Source organism: Lactuca virosa, chromosome 5 (genome assembly GCF_052849685.1).
Source record: "Lactuca virosa cultivar CGN04683 chromosome 5, Lactuca_virosa_CGN04683_v6, whole genome shotgun sequence".
NCBI lineage: Eukaryota > Viridiplantae > Streptophyta > Magnoliopsida > Asterales > Asteraceae > Lactuca > Lactuca virosa.
In genome coordinates, this window is record NC_136430.1 from 200,864,414 (window position 1) to 200,876,523 (window position 12,110).

A 12,110-nucleotide genomic window follows, 5' to 3' on the forward strand; every position below is an offset into this window, starting at 1 on the left:
ATGTTTCAGATCTAGACTTTCATATTGATTGGTGCCATACATGGAGTTTTGTCTCCATTTCTTACCCATTTTGACATAGTCTTGAGAGAGACATGCATTTGACATGCATGTCCATAAATTAAGGATTTTTATGGTTCATTTGAGGGCAATGAATCCATATGGAAAGTTGGAGCAAATGAATTAATTGATTAAGTCCTTAATGAGAAAAAATGGTTTCTGATACTAACCATGATGTGGCTAGGGAGGGCCCACGATGTGGTGGAGTTCAGCCTCGCGATTGTTTTGTCTGGACATGCCTACAACGTGGGCAAGAGGTCATGTGACAACCCAAAACTTTGTCCGTTTCCGTTGCGCGAGTTTCGTTAATAAAATTTCGAATTTGTTAACTTTTCCGTCAAACTTTTTGGTTTAGAAGATAATCTAGTTATATTTAATTAAATTATTTACGAGTTGGAACCAAAAATCGTGCGGAAACCCGAACATCTCGAAAAATCAAGCATTTGCGGTCTAAATGAGATTACGACCGTAAACGTGTTTACGGCCGTAAACTCGTTTACGACCGTAAACTCGTTTACGACCGTAAACCTGTTTACGGTCAGTGAAGAGTGGACCCCCCACAACACTCCTATAAATACGATGCCTCCACCTTCATTAGAACATTTCTGGCCAAAAACTCTCTCCTTCTCTCTCTAAGAACCTTAACCGTAAACACTCAAAACGCCTTCAAACTTCAGAAATCATCGAGAAATCACGTTTGGAGTCACTTGGGAATGCCTGGAAACGATCATCTCTTCGAAATCAGCAATCAGAACCATTTTTCTTGAGTTTACGGTCCAACCTTCAGAAACCGTAAACTCTGTTCTTGAGTTTACGGTCCAACCTTCAGAAACCGTAAACTATGTTCTTGAGTTTACGGTCCAAGCCTTCAGAAACCGTAAACTCTGTTCTTGAGTTTACGGTCCAAGCCTTCAAGAACCGTAAACTCCTCTCCGACCGTAAACACCTTTTAAGTGGTGTTTTTGACTGAAAACTCACCCTCTTTGATTCGATCAAGTCTCGGTAACATTCCTCAACCGAATACAAGTGTTCTTATGACACTTTATTTATCGAAATCGCTAATTTAGATACATATATGTATTTATTTGATAATAGGATTCCGTTAAGTGTCGTGCAACAACTCGAGGATCTTCATTTCAGTCAACGATTTCACGCAACAACTATGAGTTCATACCCCTACATTTTTCCATATTTTCAATGTTTTCAGGGGGGGAATACAAGCTAAACATAAATGTTTTCAAAACTTATGCAAATCTCATACTTTAACCCTTTTGTACTGTGTTGAGCATAAGGGACGTTTTCACAAAAATTTGCATAGTTTTTCGGACACGCTATTCACTATTCATGCAAACTATAATCGGTATAGTTTTAGATTTTCTAAACATCACGAGTACAGAAACTTTCACTATTAAACATATGCACGAAGACAAAAATAGTTTACAGTTACATCACCACTTTATCATGGTTTTCATAACTGTAATTATCATTATATACGGTATACATACGGATTTTCACTACGGTAGAACGCTACTACACTACATGTAAACTAGATTGTACGATACTGTGAGGCGCTACTTCACTACTGTACCCTTAGGTGTACAGGGATAAATCCTACCACTGTATAACCAGAGTCTCCTGGAGGGAGAGCGTGAGATTTTTGAATAGATCTATTCGGGACTGACAATCCCACATCTGGACTGCTAGCTATAGTTAGGCGGGCACGCCTGAGATGTACAAATGTCATTTAACTCGACGCCTGAAGAACGTTGGAAAGGTCACTAGTCATATCAAGCATGGTTATACGGCTCACATTATGTATAAATCACCTTTAGTTTACAAATCTGACACTCTTCAACGGTTTTATTTTTACTAAATAGAACTAAAACACACTACGTATACTGGCCAGGCCAGGGTTTTCAAACAAAACCATTTACGCTATGGCTATGCATTCAAAATATACTTCATAATTAGCTTTAGCTAGTCTCATGAGGTAGTATATTCGCTTATCACTACAGTTTTCAGTAACGAACATTCATGGTTTTATACGAAATCGATAACACTACCCTTTTCACTAAGGAAAATATCGGATTTTCTTGGAAACATACAGATATGCATGGTTTATTACAGAACTGGTAACACTACGTTCTCACTAAGGAAAATATCAGATTTTCTTGAAACTATTCAAATATTTTCCGAACTCATCAACGATTTTCACTACAAACCACCGCTTATGAACTCACCAGCTTTATGCTGATACTCTTTTAAACTGCTTGTATTCTCAGGAAATCAGTAGACAGGTGTCTGCTGGGTTTTTGAAGAGTTGAAGCAATAAGAGTTTAATGTTATATTCATACAAGTTATATGATGTAATTCAAACAAGTTTCAGAATTGATGTAAACATTTTTACTTAAGTATTCACTGTAATGGTTGTGTTGCTATGATTGCTGTTATTCATTGGTTGTGATGCTATACATGACGTCCTCCACCCCGGAACGTTTCCACCATCGGTTTCGGGGTGTGACAGGTCACCACGTCATGGTGGCGGTTGAATTAGTTGACCATTGACTTTTGTTGACCGTTAACTTTTGATCAATTTGACCTTGGGTCATACTTGAAGGATTTGGGTTGTTGACTAAGGTTTTTTCTGTGTTAAGTGTTAGTGGGTTCACGGTTTTGATCAGTGCCAGGAGCAAGAGTGTTGTTGTGCATCTCTGGTTCTTCGGTTTAGGTGAGTCTTCTCACTATGCCACGTATCCCATTGCATTTACTTTGTATAATAGGGTAGTGATATTGTTAGAGTATAAGTATGTTAGTTAACCAGGATCACTCCTTGTTATTCATGTGCAGTATAGGAAATTTAGTGTCATGGCATGCTAGACTGATAGGGTCTTGCTTGTTGATTATGTAATATGGTTGGTTTGAGCAGTGTAGGGAATTTAGTGTCATGGTATGATAGACTGATAAGGTCTTTCATGTCGATTATATGATATTGTTAGGTGTGATGGTTGGTTAAGGAAATGCTTGTATTGGTTGTAGGTGGTGAAGTTGGATAGCCTGAGAACACTTGGTCTAACGCCTGACTGAATGGTTCTTGTCTAATTTATTGCTTTTGGGTGGACCACTTGTTCAACTGTCTGTCTCATCTCTAACCACATATAACTTTATGTATATTATGAAAGACCAGGATTTGTCCCCTAACAATTGCATGATAGACCATAGGAGTACCATGACACTTGTATGAAAGACCATAGGAGCATCATGACACTTGTATGAAAGACCACGAGAGGACCATAGCAGAAAGACCATGGGAGGACCATGGAAACCGTACGTAAGACTATGAGAACCATAACAATTAAGATTGCAGGAGGACTACAACAATGAGTGATTATAAGACTCTAGAAGGATCATAACATTCACACGTTCTGTACTAATATGCACGTTGATAGGTCGGTGCTAGAGCTGAGGAATTTATGTGGATACATTGTATGCATGGTAGAATATGTGGTATACCGAAGAACTCACTAAGCTTTATGCTTACAGTGGATACAATGTTTTGCTGGTTGTTGGTGAGAAGAACTCGCTAGGACTGTACACATACATCGAAGATATTGGTTTCCGCTACTTTTGTAATGTAACTCTGTCAACATAATGGTTTTCAATAATTGAATGTCAGTATTTGTTTTTAAGAAAAAGGTTCTAATTGGTTAATCAATTTTTTTTAAATGAAAATCTCTTTCAAACTTTTGGGATTTAACACAAGTAATATTGAAAGTAATTAATAATTAGATAGTGTTTTGTGGGATGAAATCGGGAAAGGAAGGGAATGGTTCATTCCATTGGAATTAAAGAAACAAAGTTGTTTGTTTTGCATAATAGAATGGAATGGTTCATTCCATTGGAATGAAAGAAAGAAAGTTGCTTGTATTGCCTAGGTTTTTCGAAGGGAGCAGTATTTTGGAAGCTTTTTGGAAGCAGCTTGGATGCAATTTTGCAGCGTATTGGCGCTAAAACACACGAGGAAGATGGAAGCTGGATTAAAGTAGTTGAAATTGAAGTTTTCAATTCAAAATCATGCATTTTTACAGTTATGCGATCACGTTACAAGATCGTGCAACTTTTTCTAACAATTTTTAAGACCATTTGAAGACCTCGACAAATAAACACGATCTTGTTTCTCACATTCTTTCCATTACACGATTGTGTTTTTGGTAAGAATTCTCAATTAGCAGCCTACTTCATTAATGATCATACATTTTGTTTTATATTTTATATGTAAAAAATGTATCACTACATCGATGTTTCAGAAATACGAAAAAGACTGTTATATACGTATTAGGGAAAAAAGGAAAATATACCTTGAAATTTCATGAGAATATCTAAACTTTAGATGTGAATGAGTTTTTGAAGTAGTGACATGTTACAATGCACTATACCCTCAATCATCATTAACACCTTCTCCAAGGTTCTTTGTTATTGCATGACCCTCTTAGCAACTTTAGAAAGGTACAATCATATAAAGCCCTTGTTATGTAATTAGGAGAGGGAACAACTTTTGAAAGTATTGCTATTTTTTGTTTGCAGACTATATATATTGTGTCCCATGTCTTTTTCATATTTTCATCTTTTCATGATCCATCTCCAAATTATACCGTATTTCTATGTATTTCTATCCGAGGCTCTATTTTTTTAGGGAATGTTGACGTTGCCATTGATAGATATGAGAAGAGGATTTTTACTAATATAATTTTGTTAGAGATGGAACTTCCCCAACGAGGTTTTTGGGCAACTTTCGAGCACCGACTAATCCCCCGCTATAGAGATGAGGCCATGGAGTCACTGCAAACGAACCTCCATTTCCATAAGGGATGAGTAGTGCAAAGATTTCAACATGTGTCAATAGGTTATCCACAAAATCCTCCTCATACCTTACCAAGTCACCACAACCCAATGTGGTTATACAAATGTAATTTTAAGGGTAAGTGTTAGTGTATGGTAATCGTAATCTTATATACAAAATGAATACTATATGCATCATTAAAGTCTAGATATAATACATCTTGTATATGTATTAAGATACACGATTTCCAAAATGTTAAGGTTTGGATGAGACGTTTTGGTGTCTACACATTTTGGGAGTGTAAACACATTGATAATGTGCATTTATTAGTATCATTAACTTATATTTATGTGAACCATTTACTTAATACATGACATTTAGGTTGCTTCAATAACCATCTTAGCTTTAAATACATTGTTCTCTCCTCCTTTATAACCATACGTCATAGGTGTTATAATACCATCCTGATATTCTATATGTAAAGTACCTCTTGCAGCATATTAACTTCGACAAGAACCCAAAGTGACTACAAACACGAGATGACTTTGTTTTCATAAACATATAATGAGAAACTAAAGCTCCGTAACACATGATAATCGATAACAAAACTTTTCTTGAATCATGTCAACAAGCAATGAGAAATGCAACACCTTGTTATTCGTGAATATAGCTATAAAATTATATTTTGAACACAATTGTAATGTTTTTATTGAATTGCTAGAGGAGGTTTCGACATGCTTTAAAGAAGAGAGAAAGCATCTCGAGCCTTTTGTTTTTTGTTTTTTGTTTTTTGTTTTGTTTTTTTACGAAAATGTCTAATGATTTATTATTTATTATTTATGTAATATTTTTATCTGAATATAAGTAAATAAAATATTTCTGTTTGAATATTGTTTCTAATTAACTTGGAAAAACTTATTTGTATGGGCAAATTAAACAACGTCATGATGTCAATAAAGCCAAAGAAATCATAAAAATATCTGTTTTTTTTCTTTTATTTGTTCTCCAAATTATAAAAGCATAAAAAATATCAGATTTGGTTCATTATATATATATATATATATATATATATATATATATATATAATCATTAACTATTTTCCATAAATATATATATTTTTTTAGTTATATTTAATCCTTTCTAATAAATAAAGATTTTTTTTATCATTTGTCACACTCTCATTCAATTTGCCAAATGTCATTTTATGGTTATTTTGAATTAATTTTTTTTCCACATGTTATTTTATGAGTTTTTCTATTTTATTAAATTTCAAATAATATTTTAGTTTAATAATTACAATAAATGTAGTAATAAATGGATTAATAAACTTACATTTTAATTTTAAAATTACCAAATTAAAGTTCATTAGTTTATTTTCATTATTTAAATTTAAAAGATAAAAACATTTATATTATAATAATTTATTATTTTTTTTATTTTCTTATAAATTCAATGTTTTCAAATATTTTGACATTTATATTTAATTTATTTTTTTTAAATTAATTCATATAATATATGAGTTTTATAACTTGTTGAATTACCAAACAAAATAAAACTACTATGAAAAAATTCAGAACACCACAAAAAAATCTAAGAAACAAACAAAACCTCATCAAACCTGTGTCGCTAAGTCAAACGTTAGCTGCAACGACAAGCGGGAACCGGTATAACTCTGTTTTGGACGTGGTAAGCCGCATAGATTGAAGTTTTGTTTTCATATTTGAAGTGCAACAGTCAAACATGGCCTAATTGGAATTTGGATTTTATTGGTTTCAAAAAGCTGCAAATACACATTACCGATGAACTCGTGGCTGATGTATTGCCTAAGAGAAACGACCAAACCCTTGTAATTTGTTTCATTTTCCTTTTTTAGAATCCATGAACCCAAAAGTTTGAAGCCTGATCACACAACCCTAGGCCACGTCGTTTAAGCCATTAAGGCGATTGTGAGCCGAATTTTTCTTAGTTATGATTCTGTTTCCTATTTTTTTTTGACATCAAAACAATGTCTCATATAAGACAATTCGAACACCTCAAAATAACGTTAGAAGCCATAAAATCTGCCACCAACAACTTTGCTGATGGTAATTAGAAGCCATAAAATCTGCCACCAACAACTTTGTGATGGTAATTATGTTGGGCGAGGAGGTTTTGGGAAGGTCTATAAAGGACAAATCGTCCATTTGGAGGGGCAGTCCATGGTTGCTATCAAACGCTTGGCCAGAGAATTTGGGCAAGGAAACCAAGAGTTTTGGAAAGAAATCACGATGCTTTCTCTCTACAAACATGAAAACTTGGTCTATCGTTTAGGGTTTTGTGATGTAAGCGATGAGAAGATCCTTGTGTTCGAGTTCGTATCTAACAAGGGTCTAGACTTTCATCTCAACAACAATGATCTAACTTGGACCCAACGTCTGAAGATATGCAGCGGGATGGCTCGTGGACTAGCTTACCTTCATAATTCTGGCACCGAACTTCGAGTAATACACCGTGATATTAAAAGTTCCAAAATCCTACTAGATGAAAATTGGAATGCAAGAATCTTAGATTTTGGTCTGGCCAAATTAGCTTCTGCTAGTAATTACACATTTGTTTACACCTCCGTTGTAGGCACACCTGGATATGATATAAAGAAACGGGGCTTTTAACAAAAGAGTCTGATGTATTCTCTTTAGGTGTGGTGTTGTTTGAAGTATTGTGTGGAAGGTTGTGCAACAAGGGTCATCAGCCTTTAACAAAATTAGCGCGGCAATACTACAAACTAAAAAAAACAGATACAATAGTTTTTGGTAATTGTAGGGATGAAATGAACCCAAATTCTTTGTTGGCTTTCACAAAATTGGCGTATGGATGCTCTAACAGAGATCGTGAAGAACGCCCGTCAAAAGAGTCCGATGTATAAAGAAACGGGGCTTTTAACAAAAGAGTTCGATGTATTCTCTTTAGGTGTGGTGTTGTTTGAAGTATTGTGTGGAAGGTGGTGCAACAAGGGTCCGATGTATTCTCTTTAGTAGGGATGAAATGAACCCATTATAAAGAAACGGGGCTTTTAACAAAAGAGTCCGATGTATTCTCTTTAGGTGTGGTGTTGTTTAAAGTATTGTGTGGAAGGTTGTGCAACAAGGGTCATCAGCCTTTAACAAAATTAGCGCGACAATACTACAAACTAAACAAAATAGATACAATAGTTTTTGGTAATAGTAGGGATGAAATGAACCCAAATTCTTTGTTGGCTTTCACAAAATTGGCGTATGGATGCTCTAACAGAGATCGTGAAGAACGCCCGTCAATAACTGAAGTCGTGAGTACGCTTGAAACAGCACTTAGATATCAAGTAAGTTGTATATTTTCATTTTGGTGATTCTTTTAACATAATTTTTCGGTAAAAATGTGTTCTCATGACATCAATCGATTGAATTCTTTGTATTCACTACTAGAGTATTTCTTAAATTCAAGAAAAAATAAAGCAAGAAAGAATCTGTTCGATGTAGAAAAGTGTTCTGATATAAAGAAAATTCCTTGATTGAATTTGTTTAATACTAATAGTAGTTTTACGTGTAGATTGACAATTTATTTTAAACTAATTCTATAAACAATACATGTTGTATCTTTATCGATAAATTAAGTCATACTTTCTTCGGTAAATTCAATCCAGGCTATTGTTTCTCCTTCTTCTAGATGGATGGCAACTGCTAATCCTTCCATGCCACATACCTCTGTTGTAGCTGGACCTCCTGACCTTATGCAGCCTCCAGTTGCAGGTCGGGTATACTTCAACTTTCATTAAACGTTTTGTGGTTCCATGATATAACATAAAATGGATAAATTAATGTTTTGTTCTTACATCTGCAGCTGCAGCCCTGAAGCATCCCCAGACACCTCCAAGTGCTCCTGGATTGGAATATGAAGCTGGACCATCTGATGAGGTATGCTATCCATATCAGCCATTAAACACTTCTGGTGCCATGTTCTTATTGTTTGAGTTCCATTGATCTATAGTTATATTTCCTCCCACGCTAACATGATCTAATATGTCTAATAGGAGTTCTTATCTGCTTCAAGTGATCATCCTCCCAATTCATACTCATCCAATGATATTCCAAAAACTGTGGTTCGGTTGCTCCAGCAGGGTTCAAATGTCAAGTCAATGGACTTCCATCCTCAACGACAAACTATTCTCTTAGGTTGATCCCCAATCTTTTGGCTTTAGTCTCTAGTAGTTTCTTAATTCATTTTAAGGGAAAATGACTTATAAGACAAACGAAGTTTTCAAACCGTTCAAAAAACCCCAATTATGTTTTCTCTGTTCAAAAAAACTCAACGAACTTAACCTTTTGTCTAAAAAAACCCAACTAACATACATTTTTATTAATTCTTATTAGGTTCAACCGGCTAATGAAAATCAGCGAATGACATGAAATTAAATATCAGGAAAATGACTTGTAAGACCAACAGAGTTTCAAAACCGCTCAAAAAACCCCAGTCATGTTTTGTTTGTTCAAAAAAACCCAACAACCTTAACCTTTCGTCTAAAAGAACCCAACAACCTTACATTTTTGTTCAATTCTCAGTAGAGGCAACCAGATTCATTAGGTATACAATTAGTTGGCAAATGACATGACATTATATTTAATGATATGGAATAAACATATTATAATTGCCTTTTATATATTGATGTAGGGCTTGGAGAAGAGAAAAACGAACGACGTCTGTGTTTGATCTCTTGTAATTGCTACTTCTTCTTCCTCTCAATAGTTGATGTCCAACTCAAGCTCTACAAAAAAGATATTCGATGATGAAAACCCTTGTACGCCCTTACCGGATTCTAAAACAGAGGATCATCCATAGAAAAAGTTGAAAGTTCAAGGATTCATTGAACAGATGGATAAGTGTAACTGAAAGTTTTATTATGTCCATCTTCTATCTATTTGTTTGCTTCCTTAAAAAACAAGAACTTATTAAGATAATCAACCAAATAGATAGAAGATGGACATGATGAATCTTTCAATTACACTTTCCCATCTGTTCGAACAAGCCCTAAACTTTTTCTCTAGATGATACTACATTCTAGATGTCCAAATTCGAGAAGGCTGTACACATCCACAAGGGTTTGCATCATCAAATATCTTAACTTGTAACACTCAGTAAAACACACCCAAAAATTTCATTTTTCATTTATTTCCAAAACCATAATGTGAATAGTAAAGTAATAAAAGTCATAAACCATGTATCTCAAACTGTCATAACAAGTGTCACATATCAAAATAATATAGCAAAATATCAGAGTCCAGCTCCCAGGCTGAGAACTGTGGTGTCTGTCATGCGATCATCCCGAGCCCTTCCCAGTGCTAGTGGAAGTACCTGAAACCAAGACTGAAACTGTAAACACAAAGCTTAGTGAGTCTCCCCAAACTACCATTTATCATACTCATATACCATACAACTAAGATACTCGGGCCCCGCCCACTCTCATGGAGATTCGGGCCCCGCCCACACTCCGTTGTCTAGGAGATTCGGGCCCCGCCCACACTCCGCTGTCTAGGAGATTCGGGCCCCGCCCACACTCCGCTGTCCAGGAGATTCGGGCCCCGCCCACACTCCGCTGTCCAGGACATTCGGGCCCCGCCCACACTCCGCTGTCTAACAAGCATACAAGTATCACACAGACATCAAGTATATTATCAAGCATATAATTATATCTAGCTATCACCGTAAGATTCGGGCCCCGCCCACACTCAGCTACTATCATACTATGGGCCGACCTTGGTGCCTTAGACCCGCTCCTACTGAAGGGAAACTCACCTCGTAAGACTAACTGCTGACAACCTGTGTGAGAAATCCCCAACTGCTGCTCCGACGACTTCCCGACTATTAATACATAACAATATTTTAGTCAAAACTTGATAATCCTTCCTAGGGTAAAATGACTCTCTTACCCCCGGTCTAAGTCAAAGTCTTGGTCGGAAACAAACTTCCAAATTGACTCTACCCGTCGAGTCCATAAATTGACTCGTCGAGTTCTAAGCTCTCAGATCTCATAAATCGAGACTTGACTCGCCGAGTCATTCCATGACTCGCCGAGTCCCTCCGTCAACGAGTCCATCAACCTCTAAGACCTAGTTCCACTCAGCTCACCGAGTCTACCTTTCTACTCACTGGTTCGACTCACTAATCAAGGAAAAGTATGGCACACGACCAAACTCGTCGAGTCAGAGCAACGACTCGTCGAGTCCTTGCATGCAAATCATCAACAGTCGATCTAAATCGATTTCTGTGCATCTAATACATCGATCTGGTCTTCTAAGGCTAGTATTACACGTAAAGTTGCTAACTTTACATGTATGCACGGTGTAAAGAAGCAAAAACACCAAAGCTTAGCTAATATGGAGGTTATTTTTCTAGAATAAGGTCATGGCTGCATAAAGGCGACTTCCTTGAGCTCCAGGGGCTCAAGGATGATTAGATCCGAGATATGAATCGCTAGCAATGCTTTATCACTGAGGATTTAGGGTTTTTGAGCCCAAAACCATCATATTTGGGGACTACTAAATCTAATACACATAAGGATCAAGGTGAGAGCTTGATTACCACAAAAGGTGCTAAAAGAGAGATTGCTTCTGGATCTACTTCCTCCTCCTTGAGTCTTCAATCTTCTCCTTCTTCTTCTAGCTTCTAAATGCACCAAAAATCACTCAAAAGGTAAGAATCACTCAAGAACACTTATGGGGGACTAGAGTTTTGAGAGAGATGATCTGGAGGTGATGGAGGCCGAGATGGGGGATTATAGTGATGCTTAAATAGGGTGCAAACCCTTAGTATTAGGGTTTTCTCCAGCCTGGCCGACTCGCCGAGTCGGGAATATTGACTCGCCGAGTCGTCCTACAAAACTCCGCGTCCAGGCTCGCTCCTACTCGACGAGTTATGGCTACTGACTCGTCGAGTAGTCTCAAAATAAAGAATAAAACATTACTTAATCCACGTACCAGGAACGGGGCGTTACATATTTGCAGATCTTGAGTTGGACATCAACGATTGAGACGAAGAAGAAGTAGCTATTACAAGAGATCGAACACAGACGCCGTTCATTTTACTCTTTTCTAGACCCTAAATCGGTATATAAAGGGAAATTCTAATATGTTAATTCCATGTCATTAAATATAATGCCATGTCATTTGCCAACTAATGTATACCTAGTGAATCTAGTTTCCTCTAATGA

At 36.4% G+C, this 12,110-nt stretch overlaps 1 pseudogene; it reads left to right on the top strand.

Moving 5' to 3' along the window:
* The first annotated feature begins 7,740 nt into the window (after positions 1–7,740).
* The window catches only part of LOC145112228 (protein TOPLESS-RELATED PROTEIN 2-like), a 29,681-nt pseudogene continuing 25,311 nt past the window's right edge, over positions 7,741–12,110 (top strand).